Source organism: Schistocerca gregaria, chromosome 6 (assembly GCF_023897955.1).
Source record: "Schistocerca gregaria isolate iqSchGreg1 chromosome 6, iqSchGreg1.2, whole genome shotgun sequence".
In the NCBI taxonomy this organism is placed as follows: Eukaryota; Metazoa; Arthropoda; class Insecta; order Orthoptera; family Acrididae; genus Schistocerca; species Schistocerca gregaria.
In genome coordinates, this window is record NC_064925.1 from 160,416,834 (window position 1) to 160,429,737 (window position 12,904).

The following is a 12,904-nucleotide window of genomic DNA, read 5'->3' on the forward strand; positions in this document are numbered from 1 at the left end:
GGAGGATATAAGATGAACATCAACAAAAGCAAAACCGAGGATAATGGAATGTAGTCGAATTATGTTGGGTGATGCTGAGGGAATTAGATTAGGAAATGAGACACTTAAAGTAGGAAAGGAGTTTTGCTATTTGAAGAGCAAAATAACTGATGATGGTCGAAGTAGAGAGGATATAAAATGTAGACTGGTAATGGCAAGGAAAGCGTTTCTGAAGAAGAGAAATTTGTTAACATCTAGTATAGATTTGAGTGTCAGGACGTCGTTTCGGAAAGTATTTGTATGGAATGTAGCCATATATGGAAGTGAATCATGGACAATAAATAGTTTGGACAAGAAGAGAATAGAAGCTTACGAAATGTATTGCTACAGAAGAATGCAGAAGATTAGATGGGTAGATCAGATAACTAATGAGGAAGTATTGAATAGAATTGGGGGGAAGAGGAGTTTGTTGCAAAACTTGACTAGAAGAAGGGACCGGTTGGTAGGACATGTTCTGAGGCATCAAGGGATCACAAATTTAGCATTGGAGGGGATCGTGGAGGGTAAAAATCGTAGAGGGAGCCCAAGAGATGAATACACTAAGCAGATTCAGAAGGATGTAGGTTGCAGTAATTACTGGGAGATGAAGAAGCTTGCACAGGGTAGAGTAACATGGAGAGCTGCATCAAACCAGTCTCAGGACTGAAGACAACAACGACAACAACATATGCCAGGTACAAATGAGGTAACTGAGGAAACTTCACAAGCCAAGATCGCTAAAAAAGCATTTTACTGAATGACTGGTTCCGACTGAGCTATGCTGTCATCGTCGTATATCATACTTCTGAATTTTTACAACATATTTTCCATTAGTGTTAGAAATTTCCCCACACTGTATATGCACTTCTCACTAACACGCCGATCACCACAAATGGCACAACAAACCTAAGAATATTACGTACAAACAGACACTGATCAGCCAGAACATTATGACCTATATCTACTATCGATATAAACCGCACAGACGACAGCATCGTCACGTGGCTAGGACTGACGCAGACACACCCGCGTTGCATTTAGTATGAGTGAGCGTTGTTCAAAATGGCTCTGAGCCCTATGAGACTTAACATCTGAGGTCGTTAGTCCCCTAGACTTAGAACTACATAAACCTAACTAACCTAAGGACATCACACACATCCATGCCCCAGGCATGTTTGTAACCTGCGACCGTAGCCGATGTGCGGTTCCGTGATGAAACGCCTAGAACTACTCGGCCAACGCGGCCGGCTGAGTGAGCGTGCTGTCTGAATTTGACCGAGGGCAGATTGTAACAGCCAAGAGGCTCGGCACGAGCATTTCGGAAACTGTACGACCTGTCGGGTTTTCGAGGAATTCTGCGATGAGTGTCTTCAACTCGTACCACCAAACCAAGGTGAAACCACGTCCTGACGTCGTGGGGTTGGGCGGCCATACTTCATTGCAGATGTTGGACGTCATAGGCTGAGCAGATTGGTAAAACACGACAGGTTAGCTAACATCAGACTTTAATGCTGGGCAAAGTACAAGTGAGTCTGAACACACAGTGCACCGAACTCCTGTCGGTGGGCCTCCGGAGCTGACGGCCCATGCATGTGGCAATCTTAACACCACTACATCGGCAACTACGACTGAAGTGGGTACGTAACCATCGGCACTAAACATTGGTGCAGTGGCACAGCGTTCAATGCTCTGGTGAATCAAGATGCCTTCTTCATCATGCCAGTGGGATGGCACCAATCCATCGTCTTCCAGGTGTCGGAGACAAGCTGGCGGCGGCACCGTTATGCTCTGTGGAACGTTCACGTGGGCATCCATGGGTACAGTGGGGCTCGTTCAAGGCATCACGATGGCCGGGATTATCGTCCACTGGCTAATGATAACTGTGTTTTCCAACGGCAGTGCATTTTTGAACAAGATAATGCGCAATACCACAAGGGTGGGAGTGTGATGCAGTGATGCAGCGGGTTGAGAACGCAGTGTCGACTCCAAGTGATGTGTTGCCCCCCCCCTCCCCCTCCACCAACTCACCACATCTGACCTCGATCGAATCTGGGATGTGATTGAACATAGCGTCAGAGCTCATCATCCCCCCCCCCCCTCCCCCCCGGTAATTTACGGGAATAGGTGAGTTGTGTGTGCACACTTGGTGCCAACTCCCTACAGCAACGTATCAATGTCCCAATGTCCCCTATCTTCCATGTCACGACGTGCCGCCGGTATTCTTCCTGCCAAAGGTGGGCATACCGGCGATTAGGTAAGTGCTAACAAGGTTCTGGCTGATCAGTGTACATTCCTACATTTGCCAAGTTGACGTGTGGCGATCCGCATGGTAGTGGAAAGTGCATATTCACTGTAAACGTATTGGTAACACTGACAGATAATATGTTATAAAAATTCATAAGCGTAAGGTCCGACGATGACCATATAGCTCGATCCAAACCGGTCATCCATAAAATGCTCATTAGCGATCTTGGGGCCTGTGAATTTTCTTCAGCTACCATACATTGCAGATCGTTCCCAGACTACCATGTGAGAAAATGTAACTTACAACTGCATGGTAATTGTTATTATTATTAGCAAGCTTCACGAGCTATAAAAGCTCTTCACTGCTGGGTTCACAGTGCTTTGCCAAGTAGTTCTGTCTCGCCATTTACATGTCCAGCAGATCACATCTAAGATTTTCTGATCTTCTCTGGTGTTGTTGAAGTAGGATACACTTGATCTCTCAAGTCCTCTTGATAGATTGTTTTTCTTCCGGAGCTCGAAGTCCATGCTCAGCTAGACGGAGTGTCCTAGCTTGGATACAAGATCTCTTTCTTCATACAGATAATATACTTCTTTATTTGTTAATATTCTCTATTCTTCTGTGTTCGTATCTTCAGACCTACCAAATATCTTCCTGAAAATTGTTCTTTCGAAGAAGCTTAATTTTGTTTCTTCCGATTTTTAATGTCCATATCTGACAAGCGTGTGTCAGAACCGGTATGATGCGAGTTTTATGTATACGAAACATAGAATTTCTTGAAATGAATTTGCTTTTTAATACGTCCAGTAATGTAAAAAAATATCTACTAGCTTTTCATATTCTACTGTTTGCTTCTGTTTTGCATTGTCTGTGGTTAGAGGGTTGCAAGTTAGGTAAACTGAGTTACTGTTTCGACTTCCTCTGCACCAATTTTAAAGGTGGTTTGGCGTGAGACCCGAAAGTATTTTTTTTTACTTGTTTGGACTACTAGTCCAGTTCCAAGTACGCCGTTACAAAACACTGTGGTGAGTGAATTGAATTCTTGTTCATTTTCTCCTAAGTTTACAGTGTCATATGCATGTGGAAGTATGTTAAAACAGTGCTCTTGTTTTGCCCCAGACAGTGATAATTTTATTTTCATGGCGATCTACTCTATAACGGGGTTGAAAAGTGATGGCGACAAAGCGCCTCTTTGTTTAATTCCGAATGTAACATGGAATGTTTCCGAGAGATCGTTTTGTATGTGTGGTTGTTATTAAACTGTCAGTGTTCCGAGTGGTGCAGTTTGGGTAGTATACATCGGAGTACGCTGAAACATCGTAGGTATGTTCCTTAATGGGTACACTCATGGAGTATACTGATAACATTAATAGTTCCACTTTCTGCCACCAGGCGAAAACATGGAACTGTAAGCTGTCAGAATGTGATGCGGGTGCAGAAAAAGGAGAGGAACGATCAAACAAATGATAGTGGTGGCACCTTCATGAGGATACCGTCACAAGTTAGAACATGGGTTCAACATAGTCCCCTGACTCAGCAACTTGCAGCATCCACAACGCCTTGGTCGACAGTTGCTCGCAGCTTATCCAATGTAACAGGAGGGCTATGTCATCGTGTGGTCTAGGGGCAGCGGCAGTTCGCCTTCGGCTGTGTAGCGGCGCGGACGTGCTCAGCACTCCTAGCCACACTCCGCTAGCGAGTGTTGGTATACTTACACAAAGCATTGTGTAGTAGTGTTACGTAGATGGAGTCGAAGCGCGATGGCTCTTTCGTAACGACACGTTCCATGCACAATACGCCCAACCCAAGGCTCATGAAGTCAAACGTTTTTTGAGTGATGTGGTGCACTCAGAACCACAACTTAAGTTAGGAATTCATTTGTCAGTTGTCTCCAGCACAGTCTACCTCAGGCTCATAGACGGAGCAGCTTGTGAGCGCTGCAACGCTCATCCACCATTGGATTCCACTTTAGCCATTCTGACGAGAACATGAGTGTTGTGGCAATTGATCATGCTGGTCTGATGGTTCGAATTGAGCACGTTTTCACTCCCCACTGCTCTAGTCATAGTCGCCTGATGGCCTTATGACACAGTTCTAAGACAATTGGAAGAGAAATGGGAAAATTTTGAGGTATATGTTGTACTCAGTGGAGTGTGTCTAGTTTGTATTTAACTCCCAAGCACATACATTCATATGTGACCATCGATCACACTGAAACCTTCCCTTAGAAAAATTTATGAATGATTGTGCTGATAAACCCCTTACATTATTTAATTTTCAAACAGATGAACAAAACTGAACGTATTCAAACATTTCTCTCTTTACTTATTCTGATAATCATTAAACTGACACACAATATTTTAGCGCAACGCACTCTGACTCAATAATCACTACAAAAGAATGGCCCTGACTAAGAATAACCTATACCTTTCATGAATCACTTACCTAACAAAAATCTTCGTTACTCGAACTACTACAATACTGCCAGCTAAATAAAAGATTATAACTACTGAAGGCACTAACTACTGATAGGCATAGTTAGCAAATGAAAGAGATAGAGAAGAAACAATGTATTTACCTTCATAGTGTTCAAAAGTCATTATATATATATATATATATATATATATATATATATATATATATATATATATGTTCATGACATCCAGTCTTACAAATTTACTCTAATGGACACACGTCCATATTATCCGCTTTCCAAACTCCGCCATCTCTCTCCCAACATCCACCACTGCTGGTGGCTCACCTCCACCTGCGCAACGCTATGCGCTGTTCACATCCAACTGCCCAACACTACAATAGCGAATATTACAACAATGCCAACCAGCCACAGACTGCACACAGCACAGCCAGTGATTTTCATGGAGAGCGCTACTTGGCATTACCAATATAAAAATCTAAACAGCCTACTTACAACATCTATCGTCATTTATGATGGACAACCTGCCACAGTTGTGGACAAGAAGGACATGATCATTGGGACTGCCTTCAGAGATGTCTCAGGCAAGTACTTTGTGCAGAATAGACACTAACGCTGCAGATGAAATCTCTCTCTCTCACATATATGGAGGCATTTAGTTTCCAACTCATTCGACGAAGAAGAATGCATTCAGATACACTAATGAGCCACAACATTATGACCACCTGGTTAATAGCTTGTTTGTCCTTCTTTGGGACGAAATTCGTCTCTGATTCTCCTTGACAGGGATCCGACAGTTTGTTGATAGGTTTTTGGAGGTATGTGGCATTAAATGATTACGCACAGGTAAATAACTGATTCGCGTACACGGGTGGTACACGATAGCGACCAGACGGTTTCCAAAGGTTTCACAGGAGGCGAATTTGGTTGCCAAGACATCAACGTGATTTAAATATAATCCCCCTTAAACCACTGTAGCACAGTTCTGGCTCCGATATGCGGACAGTTATACTGCTGAAAGCTGACATCGTCGTCGGGGAAGACATCAAGCATAAATTGATTGAGGTGGTTTGCAGCTGTCAGCGTGTCTTTGATTATTATCACACATCCTATACAAGGGTAGGAGAATGTCTTCCATAGCATCATAGCATCACCAGCGTGCGTCCGTGGCGCCCTGGACGTTTAGGGCCGTCGATGACTGCGTTTGTGGAGACGGACAGCAACATAGTATAGAAAAATGTGGGTCACCCGAGGAGCCGACACGTTTCCATTGATCGACCGTCGAATCCCGATGGTCCCCTGCCCACCACAGTCATAGCTGACGAGGTCGTTGGGTCAACATGTGGACACACAGGGATGATCTGCTGCGGAGCTTCATGTTCGACAATATATGATGAATGGTGTGGCCCGAAACATCTGTCTGTGCACCAGCATTGTACTCTTTCGGAAGAGATGCCACTGACGACCATCTTTCCCACTTTATAGGAACCTCACGTTCTGTGAAGAGTCGTGGGCGTCCAACCATTGAAGGCCTACTGGTAATTTCACTGTCCTACCTCTTTCCGTAGATACTCACGACAGCAGCGCGTGAACATTCGACCAGTTTCGCCGTTTTTGAGATACTCGTTCACAGGCTCTGCATAATGATACACCGTCAGTGTCCCCTCCGCTTACGTATTTGGGTTACCACTTCACGTGCCTGCGACGCCACCAAGCGGTGGGCAGTGAGCGAGAGAGAGAGAGAGAGAGAGAGAGAGAGACGAGAAGAACGATAAAAGAAAGTAAAGTCATCATAAAAGAAATACAGAAAGGGGAAGCCAGAAGAAAGTTTAGTGACAGGTCAATTATGTTATTGTGATGAAAGCCATCAACAGTTTACACTAATTGATAGCACTTGGATGGATGGAGCGTAGACATTGTTTAACTGCAAGTGGAAGTGTGAACTCTGATATTTGGTGTATATGAACAGTGGATTGTGTTTCGGTGGGGACAAATAGGGTTATGTGAACACTGCCGCCAAGAAACTAGAACTACAATTACAGTTATAATTGCATTGAACGTACATTGACAAAGAAACTACTGAATAAACTGACGCCACGTCAAGTAAAATAAATAATTGTTTTGGTGGACATTGTTGCATATAACGTACGTGTGCGTTCGTGTGTGTGTGTGTGTGTGTGTGTGTGTGTGTGTGTGTGTGTTTTCTATGAAACAATTCACTGCATCCCATCCATATATGTGACCTTGGGCGATTTAAGCACTTATTGGTATAACATTGTTACAAATTTGTATTTTGAGTGCAATAAATTTTCACCTGATTTATTTAATTTCGAGACACCGTCAAGATTAACGGCGGAGTTGTGGCCCAGAAAATTTCTTGTCCGCAGCTGAATTAGGTCAGTGCGAAGTACAGAGCTCTTAGACATCACATCTTTGGTTTTCAATCGAAACAAACTCTCAGCTAGCCGAAAATTATACCAAAACTATAAATTTGCAGTCTAATCTAACCTTGAAACTTCCTGGAAGATCAAAACTATGTGCCGGACCAAGACTCGAACTCGGGACCTTTGCCTTTCGCGGGCAAGTGCTCTACCAACTGAGCTATCCAAGCACGACTCACGCTAAGTCCTCACAGATTTACTTCTGCCAGTACCTCGTCTCCTCGTCTCCTCGCAGGAGAGCTTCTGTAAAGTTTGGAAGCTAGGAGACGAGGCACTGGCAGAAGTTAAGCTGTGAGGACGGGGCGTGAGTCGTGCTTGGGTAGCTCAGTTGATTGAGCACTTGCCCGCGAAAGGCAAAGGTCCCGAGTTCGAGTCTCGGTCAGGCATGCAGTTTTAATCTGCCAGGAAGTTTCATATCAGCGCACACCCGCTGCAGAGTGAAAATTTCATTCTAACATAATCTTGATTAATTAAAACAAACTGAGACGCAAAGATTAAACTTAGTGTACAGTTTAGTTTATCAGTACTGAAAATATTCGTATGTAACAGTGTAAATCATAGTCTTACTCGTCGTTAACTCTATTTCTTTCCTGTCGATAGTGTGTAACTAAATTCCCTTTGCGGACTTAAGAGGACGGATTCCTTATTTGAAACAATGAAAAACTCACTAGTAAAGATTGGCTCTAAGCTGACTACCTTAAGAGCAATGATACTTGTCATCTTCATTACTGTGAAACGTCCATTTGTATCATTTTACATCAACATATATTAATGGAAATGAACTTGACAGGCTCGATTCCATACACCACAGAAGTAATCTAATGGCAGAAACTGGTGTGACCACATTTCTGTGACCAGGCAAAATTACTTCCATCCCGCCACAATAATGGGGTTTTTGATAGCCTTGTAAGAAGACTCACCAAACCAAAACGCATGAAATATTAGTCCACTCTCTCACATGAAGGGACAACAGATTTACTCAACTTTGAAACAATTCTTTGCCAGACCTGTGTTGGATAATTTATAACTGTCAAGCACTAACAAAACAGAGCTTGAAGTGCTAATTAATAAACTGTTCTATTGAGGCAGAGTCTTCCACATTACCAGCAGTACAAATTCATCTGAAACTTTAAATATTCATTGGTCCTATATTATTATGTTGAGTGCTGTAGTTGAGGTCTCGAATTGGGTCGAGCTCTTCTTGCATGCTCGACACTACTTTGACATCAATGCGAGGGCGCTACAGTACTGGGGGAGACGCGTGGTCTTCAGGAGCGTCTCCCATACATCGTTACGGACTGCAGCGAGCACTCGATGATGTCTGTGGTATCGATTCGCGTCGTCGACTTTGGTGCGGCACCTCAGCCTGTGGAAGACACCATATCTCCCAACTGCATCCCTCTCCTCCCAAACCGCCGCACCGTCGTCGAGTAGAGCGGACGCACCAGACAACGGCAGGTGAGGAGGGAGGGGGGGAGCGAGAGGGGAGGTCTGAATGTGGACGCTGATGAGGAAGCAGGGAGGATAATTGTGGCTGATGGCGTCTCCTCGCCCGCACTCCGCTATCCACCTCGCTCGCGTACGGGGACGTAAGCCATAAACGCAGATGTAGGGTGCACGTCTGCACCCAGAGACGGCTGGATGACGAGGGATATTTTGAAGCGGCATGATGGCCTTTTGGGGCGGCACATCCACGACATCGGTTCGGGCAGCTGGGTGGGAGTCGACGCCAGTAACGTCAGCGGCAGACGCAGTGATGTCGGCGCATTGATCCCCACGCACGCCACAGAGATGAGTGACCGCCGCGATTGGTGGAGCTGACTGCAGATGAAGAGCCCTGCGACGTGTTGGATCGGGGTACAAACATTCTGCGGCAGAGTCAGTGAAATATCTTTGTGCGCGGATCTTCTTGTTTCGGTGGATCCGCAGTATCCCAACAGAACAGTGGACGACTTCAGACGCTTTGCTTTGGTAACTATTCCACGCTCCCAACACTGTTGCTCGTCAAAGACTTCATGTGAGACTTCATCCTGAATCAGGAACTTCGTCCGACCTTGCGGAACGAATTGTTTCCGTAGCAGCCACGGAAGAAGGTGCGGTGACTTCGAACGTTTAACAATTATTCTGGCGATTTCTCCTCACTTCCCAAAGAGAATAGCAGAACGGAAAAATTTTCAGCACATTTCCCCGTGTGTGAAAGGAACAGTGTTTCTCCGTGTGCCTTCTGAACTTTTACAGACTGTCAAAGACCTTAGGAAGACGTTCAAGACAAGAACTAGAAGACAAAGCTGATATCATAATGGCAGTATTGGCGGATTTCGTGGGCACGATCATAGGGACAACGAAAGGAAATTCACTGGAAGCATCTACCATCAGCAATCATCGCATTCCAGAATGGAATCGCGAAATTAATATGGATGCAGCGGCCTTGCCCGGACGGAGGTGGGCACTCGAAAATGCGTTTTGATGGGGCTGACATTTTTCTCACAAACTTTGTAACGATCTGTCACTTACTCAGTCTGAGCATCGGAGCCCTAACAAGTTCAGTGACAGCGGATGAGTTTTTTGTGAATCACCTTAGTGCAATAAAAACAAAAGCAACCCGCACATCGTCGTTCTCTGTATGCAATAGCGAAAAACCTGATCCAGTGGAAAGCCGTGACTATGCGAAAAATAGCGGCAGGCCAGTGAGTGAGAAATTTCTTTCAAACTGTGAGGCTAAACAGGGCACACGTATCGTAAAACAACCTGAAGAGCCGTGTCAGAAGCAGTTGTTGCGGAAACAACCGAAAGCCGAGAGAAAACTTTTGAAGACATTCAGTACCCTGAGAATCGAATTGAAAACCTGATTCCTCAGATAACTCAAATTCTGTGTCCATACTGATCGGTAGCCGTGAGAAAATTTCAGCATTCGAATGTTGGGCAGTGCGTCTGTTCAACAAATCATGCCGATAATTAGACAGTATCGAAGTCCAACATCACAAATTCGGGACTGTCCGACGTGAGACATGTGTGACAGGATTGAATGAAGCCGTCAGAGGTCAATGATCTATTAGGTAATAGGACTTCTGACCATACAAATACTGGTAGAATTTTGTACCACCATAGATAATAGCGAGCGCCTGTTTTTCAAGCCAAGTGTAGTTATCTTGCGCTGTGTTAAAGAGTTTTCGAGGCAAAAGCAGTTGGTCTGTCAGGCAAACCGTGTTTATGGCAGAGAACCGCTTTATTCCCGTAAGAAGGTGCATCCACACTAATACGACAGTCTTTCCTGGGACAAAATCAATCATACAAATAGGACTGAACAACGTCTCTTTCAGTTGCTGAAATGCGTTGTGGCATTCTTTGAACCACACAAAAGGAACATATAAGCGGAGCAGCTGTTTAGCGCTGTGTGAGGGATGCACTTTTATAATAGGTTTAAGCGGAGCAGCTGTTTGCGCTGTATGAGGGACAAAACAGGTGAGCTCACCCATGACTGACTGGAGCTCGTTAGTGTAACGGAGCTCCAGCATACCTTGAATCGCGTCCATTTGTAGTGTAGTTAGATGTATACCGCACGCACTTATTACGGGACCTAAATAGTTCAATTCTTGCTGGAAGAAGGAGCACTTTTCCTTGTTGCACGCTAAGCCAGCTGCAGAAGGAACCTGAAACAGTTTAAATTCGCTAAATGTTCCGTAGGAGTAGACATGCGACAACAGTATCGCCCAGCTAATTAGCACAATAAGGTTCTTTCGCTATTAACTGTTCAAGAAACAATGAAAAATTCCAGCAGCTGAAACAGTTCCAAAAGTCTTTGAAACTGGAACCAACAAGTAAGTGTTTATCACAAAGTGTTGATCGGACTGTATGTCCAAAAGTAACTGTACGTATACCTCTCGCAAACCTCCCTTTTAAACGTATCTACCCTGTCCCAGTCTGTCCATGAATTTATCCGCACGTGGAAGAGGAATGGAATTCACTACAGTTTGTAGGTTTCCTCTTGCCTTAAAGTTAAGAAACAAAAGCAACACCACCTGAAGGATTCTTCAGAATAACCAAGGGTGATGCCCATTGGCATGCAGAAACTGGTCTGATAACTCTATTATCTTGCCATCTTCGTAATTCCTGAGCAACGTACTCAGCTATTGCATGGGGAACGGGTCACCCGCGAAAAAATCGCAACTGTGCCTGTCTCTCAGAGTGATTTGCAATCCAAAGTTTTTCGCCCATCCTATACCTGGTTCAAGTAGTTTCTTGTACTTACTACACAAATCATAAACGTTAGTGTGAGACACAGAAAGGCTGATTTTTAACACATTGTCCTTAGCGCACAAATTGAATAAATCAATCAAATCTAACCCAAAAATGATTCCAATGCTTTTAGAATTGAGTACATGAAAAGGAACACATTTTCTTATTAACTGGAAAGCAGCTGGAAAACTACACAGACCAAAGACTGGAATTTCTAGTCCACCGTAGGCAAACAAAACAGAAGCAGGCTTCGGCAGCGGTGAGCTGCCGATTCTGTCGTAAGTGTCCTTTTCTTTTCAGGGAAGCAGAAGTACCAGCGTCCAAATTTTAAGAATAAGGTTCCAAGGCTGAAGGCCCACAATTCATTTTCCAAAATTTAAAGAAAATATAACCATCCAGGACTAAAGGAAAAGACAACACAACAGGAATAACCTTTCAGCAAATACCCACTTGCCGGAATTCAACCTTACTTACACAGTAAAACCAAGATTTCTTATCATTAATCAAGATAAATTATAAACAGACAATTAAACACCGGTGAGAAAGACAGTAAAGACAACAGCATTCAGAAGCCTCCAGGGGATCGGTCTGCCCTCGTTCACTTAGGTGAGCCCAACTACACTTGATCCGCCAAGGACCTAACGAAAAACGACTTGCTTGCCACAAATCGGTACATGAGAATTCAAACACAAAATGTTACGGGTGTGATTATCCACAATCAAATATGTATATGTATTAAGCTGTGAAAACTACACGACTTGTTGGACAGCGACAGCAGATGAGGGAAGGACACCGCCTGAAATTACGGTGGGGCAGGTAACCAGAACACTAACGGCCGCAAGGCAAAAAATTCCGCTGGTGCACTTGAATTGCAGTGAACCAATATAGTTAATTCTGCGGCACGGCGGCTCGATTTCACCACTACAAACACTCGGTGTTGCTCACAGGAAAAGCTCCCCAACAGCGAACCACCGAAACGAACGACACAACCTGAACCGACGTGGCTTGGGTACTTAACGCACCACTGACGTCCTGGGTCGGTGAGCCACGAAGCTCGTAGCGATCGGACAGCTCCACACACACTCCGACACTGCACAGGGGCCGCCAGCGGACCCAGCCGACTGCACCACGCGGAGATCCGCAGCAACCGACCGACCGCCCTCAGATTGCCGACAACATCTAAAATAGCCGTCAGTGGAAATAACACCAACTACACATACAACCTCACAAACACTTGCACGAAAACTTGAACGATACCCAACAGTAACTAAGCACGCATGAAGACTAATCGGGAGTCGATTCACGCACACACAGCCGACTCATGAACGATCGGCGAGACAAAACGCGTCGTCTGGTAGGACGACCGACCGACGATCTACCAAGTCCGTGGCCCTGCTCAAGTGATGCATGGCGGCAATGGTCGGGCGAGCTATGTCGACGCAGACCTCACTGCTGCTCCAACCCGGTTGCACCAGTGCCGCATTGCAACTCCGCGACTGGCAGGTCTGGATTGCGCTCCAGACGCGTTCC